This window comes from Tupaia chinensis, unplaced genomic scaffold, assembly GCF_000334495.1.
Source record: "Tupaia chinensis unplaced genomic scaffold, TupChi_1.0 Scaffold000706_1, whole genome shotgun sequence".
Classification (NCBI taxonomy): domain Eukaryota; kingdom Metazoa; phylum Chordata; class Mammalia; order Scandentia; family Tupaiidae; genus Tupaia; species Tupaia belangeri.
The window spans coordinates 6,686,364-6,691,492 of NW_006160229.1; positions in this window are offsets into that span (position 1 = coordinate 6,686,364).

The following is a 5,129-nucleotide window of genomic DNA, read 5'->3' on the forward strand; positions in this document are numbered from 1 at the left end:
AATTATTTGCTGAGAACATATATGTTGACGTGCTTGATTGAGCCAATGCACAGTATATCTTGGATGGAAAATTCATTTGTGTGTTGCGATGGGAAAACAAAAGGCAAGGTATGCAGGACATAAGAATTGGAAAATTATTTGCTGAGAACATGTATGTTGATGTGCTTGATTGAGCCAATGCACAGTGTATTTTGGATGGAAAATTCATTTGTGTGTTGTGATGGTGTATAGTGAATTAATGTAGAAAATGAATAAATTAAAAATAATAATAATGAAAACACTCTAAAAAAAAGATTCATTACATTCTTTTTTCTTACTAACTCTTAGTGGTCAGGTGAAATTTACACTTAGAGCACATCTCACTTCAGATCAGCCTCATTCTAAGTGTTCAATAGCCACAGAAGGCTAGTGAGTAGTAGCTACTATAGCACACAGCCCAGTAGTAACTAAATTTCCCCAGTGTCTTTGGATATCATTGGTTCATCTGGAGTCTGGAGTTTGTCATCTGCTCCAGTCTAACTGAACTTTATCTAGTTTAAAGCCTTATCTAGTTAATGTGTGGTGGTCCTGTATCTGAGGTGTGTTCGAGACCAGACCATCACTTGACCACCTGATCTGACTAAGGTAGTAGCGATCTGTGGTACCTCCTATACTTCAAAGTGCATACTAGTCAATTGAGCAACTTCTTAAAATGCAACTTGATTCTATAGGTCTAGAGTTGGATCCAAGATTTTGCATTTCTATTTTTATATATTGCCGGATTCAAGGGATAGCGTTGGGATTTAGAAATGACTGTGGATTCAAGTCATTGACCAGTGTATTCATAATTGCCTACTGGCTTTGGGTGATCCAAACATAATCAATCATCTTATATGTAAGCTCCCTCTGTGTCCAGATAGCGTCTTGGGGAGGAAGAAAAGTATGAAGCAGTGGGTGAAGAGGAGAGGATAGGGAAGGAGGAGAGGAAAGTGAAGAGAAAGGGAAAAAGGACATGTAAGAGGAGAGGCAGAAGAGTGGAAGAGGGCTACTAGGAGTCTTCAATGCTTATGGACATGGTACATTCCCCATCAGGAGTTTAGCACCATACTAAGAGTTTCCTAGACATACAGTAAAGGGAGTACTTTGTTTACAGAACAGTGATCAATGTCTCCTAGATCTAGTATGCCATGAGGGAGTGAGCGTGGGAAATAAGATTCTAGAATTTCAGGGACTGGAATAAGGTCTCTGGACCTACACATTGATAGGAAGTGATGAAATCCCTAAAACTCCAGAGATACTTTTCCAGGTAGGCACATGTGCTTTGCCTGACCCTGGGCTGGTGGGGCCCTGAATATCCTTGTTGGATTCCTCTCTGAGGTGAGTGTCCAACATAAGTATAACCTCCTTCTGAGCTCCCTTAGGCTGTCATGCCATAAGTAGGGATTTCCGCCTAGTCTAATCCCACTCTTTTCAAATTAATCCACAGGATCAACAGTGGGGGTCCTACAATGGAATGATGCCCAACAACTGAGGATAGAAGTCATCAGAGCTCCTAGGAATTTCATCACTAATCCATGGTTTGTGGGAATGCAGATGTCGGGGTGTGGGGGTGGGGGGGAGGAGCAAAGCAAAACAGAAGAACAATGGAAGAACTGGGCATTGCAAGTCTCATTTGTACTCTGACAATATGGTTCCTAGACTCCCAACAGAATCTTGAGAAGGCCATCTGTGATCATCAGAGGCTATAAGAGTGCTGACATGAAGTCCCCACCCAGAATAGCATTTCCAGGAATCTCTAGGAATAGGGACCATGGGGACAGGATTCTGGGTGTGGGCATGGGGAAACTCAGCTAGGTGCCAGCAACCTAATGAGAGATTCATTCATTAACCCAGAGGAGGGACTAACAGGACTGTGAACAAAGTTGCAGCTGCTGTGGAACACCAGGGGAGGAGGATTTTTGAACTCCCTAGGCTGAGGAACCCCTCAGGAGAAAGTAAGACAGTGTAGCTTGGGTCCCTCTAGAAACAATAGCAAGAATTGAGTTGCTAACACCTTCAGCCCAAGACCTTTATTAACTCCCAGGGAGAGACCCGTAGCCAACCACTAAGTGTGACACATCTACAGACAAGATATACAGCAGCAGTATTGCTCTCTTTTTTCCCTTGGGGGATGACCTTGAGGTGAACACTACATATGTTCCTTAGGCAGTGAAATTACCCCATTCTAATCATTGTGTAGTGTTTGCCTGTAACAAAGAATAAGTGGTACTTCATAAACTGGTATAATTAACATGTTTCAATTATAAATTTTTAAAATTTTAAAGCCTTATCTCAAAATTCTGTGGAATAGGACCCCATAACCATTTTTCAATGCTAAAAATGCTAATTGAAAATATATAAAACATGCTCAACTGCAGAGAGGAAATGGAGTTCCTGTTCTTTACAGTTTTTCAAAAACAACAACTATTGACATATTTAAGAAACACAAATAGATTGGGACACTGCCCTGTGTATTTTGATTCTGGCCCTTTAAGGGAGGGCTCACCTTTACTGTACAAGCCTACTTACTACAGTCACCAGGAAATGCCTGCCTCAGGGGCTGTTCTTTCTCACCCTGGGAATATGTGGAACATGACAAAAATGTCAACTGCATGTGACAGACTGGATCCTCCTGGAAGTACCTAGGTAACTGTAATAATTTGGAATGTTTTGTCAAATACTCCAAGCTTGCTCATCCTGCACTTGCTGTGAATCATAGCTGTGCGTGTGTTCTACACAGTCTCCCAGAGGGTCCCTTGGGAATCAGCTCCAGTGGCTCATAATGGTAACTAGCTAGATCGCTCTCAACTTGAGAGTCTTAATCTCTTAGTCTGTTGCCTTCCCTCTAAGTCTTGCTTTTCTACACCCCTATCTGTGCTGCCTGAGATTTTCCCTCAAGGAAGGTATTTGTACTCACAGAAGCAGCCTCAGGGGTGGCTTCCTGAGAACTCACACTTAGACACCTTGTACTTTAAGCATGTATGTAATTCATTCCCACACTCAAATGTTGGGCCTCAAGTGGAATTCTGTGCTCAAAATCTTTCTCTGTTAACCCTTGTAAGATCTGCTCTTTACCGTTCTCTCTCCCCTGAACATTGCTGCTGCCTTGGTATCTCTCCTTGTCTTCATCCATTGGTGGAAGTATGACAGGAATGTGAAATGTCCAGGTGAAGGGACAGGTAATGCCTGTGTAAGCATCTCCTAGCTAAGGAAGTAAAACTTCAAATGTAAGGATCCATCAACAAAGCGCTGGATTTAGGTTTTGGATTTAGGTTTTGCCACATCTGTGTCCATGTAACTGTAGTATAGAGTCAGTAACAGAGGTCAAAACCAAGCCACTCTTTCATAACCACTCCTAATTCCTCAGCCACATTCATTCTGCTAGTTTCTTTCTTCTCTGCTCCACGTTGTCACTATTAGAGTCTTTCTGATCATGATGAGATAATAACATGTCTGGTGACTTCCATATTCCACCCAGGCAGGGATCAGTAATTCACATGGCCTGTCCATGGTGAAACCACAATTAAAATCTTTTAATGTTAGACTTTCTCACTTCTCTTATCTCAGGCTTGACCCAGGCTGAAGGCTGCAGTGCACAAGAAGTTTGAGGTTTCCGGGGATCCTTCCACTTGCCCTTACTCACCATCTTCCTCCAACACACCCCACTCTGCAGCTATATGGTTCCAGTGTCTGTTCAACACAGGGAAGAACATGAGGTTAGGGTCGAAAAAAGTCTCTCTTACCTGAATGGAGCCTAGCAGCAATTTAAACCTGTCTCCCCTCTCCTTTTTTCTAGCTATTTTGGAGATTCCATCTTGGAGCCACAGTGCTTGGCAGTTCTCTGACATATGGCTTCTATGCAGATCCTTTGTGAGAATTTCCTCACCCCCCCCAGTGACCCCATTTTTGAGTTTATTTATGATTCTGATTTCCTCCCACTGTCCTCCCCAAACTTCAATGACACATATCAAGACCTCCAAGGGGCCTGCTTGTAGCCCATTCTCCCTAGTACTTCCAAAAAGTCTGTCATTTTTGTTTTGTACACTTAGCTGGCCTTTCAGGTACCCTAAGCAGGGCTCTTCTGGACTCTGGATCTCCCAGAGTCTGCAATGTTAATAAACACTGTCTCAAGGGGGAGTGGCCTGAGTCTGCAAGCTTATGGAAGATGGTTCCAAAGAAAAGTCCACATCAAACAAAAGAGAGTGAAAACACAGCCTCTATTTTAATGGGTCATCAAGGGAATCATGGGTTGACCCACACCATTCTGGATTTCTCATACTCCACAGGGAGCAGAGGAGGACAGTCCACATGGTATTTTGGCAAACAAAACCACTTCCCTGGTGTTTCAGCTTCTGCACCCACAGCCACTCTGCCAGGTCCTTATCCTCTCTGTGCTTCCCCAGGTCTTTACTGACCAAGATGCTCAAGATAGTTCTGAGGGCCACATTGTGTGTGAGGCTTTCCTGTGCCTTCCTCCTGCTGTCAGGGCAGATCTGGAGGATTGGCTTAGAGGGCCCTTTGTGTAAGATTGCTTGACTCTACTGATGGCTTCAGCCAGACTCCAGGACTGGGGAAGCCTGGAAAAGGACATGGGACCTAGAGTTACTTCATGGGAAAAGCACAAGGCCCCAGTAGTCCCTCTGCATTCCCACCTCACACATATGCACAACTGCACAGACAGATGCATGGGCATAAGGATCTACTTTGAGGTAACATCTGATTTGAAATGCCAGCTTTATAATTTCTTTGATCTCCTAATATACATGAGTAGATATCAAGAATCTCTACCTGGGTCCATTGAAATGTTTATTAGTTCCAGTTAGAACTGGTGATCGTATAGCATACATTTTTTTTCCAATTTATTTATTTGCATTCATTCACTGTACATCATTACAGCATACAAAATGAGATTTTCCATCCAGAGTACACTATATATTGTCTCAGTCAAGCACATCAACAAACATGTTATTATTAGCAAATGACTTTCCATTTCTTGTTTTCTGTATGTTTTGCCTTTCCCCCCCCCCCATCCTTGGTTCCCTATCTCTTACCCTCTGCCACCTCCTATTCTCCTCCCACACTGTCTCTGTTATCTATGTTTGCTTTCTATA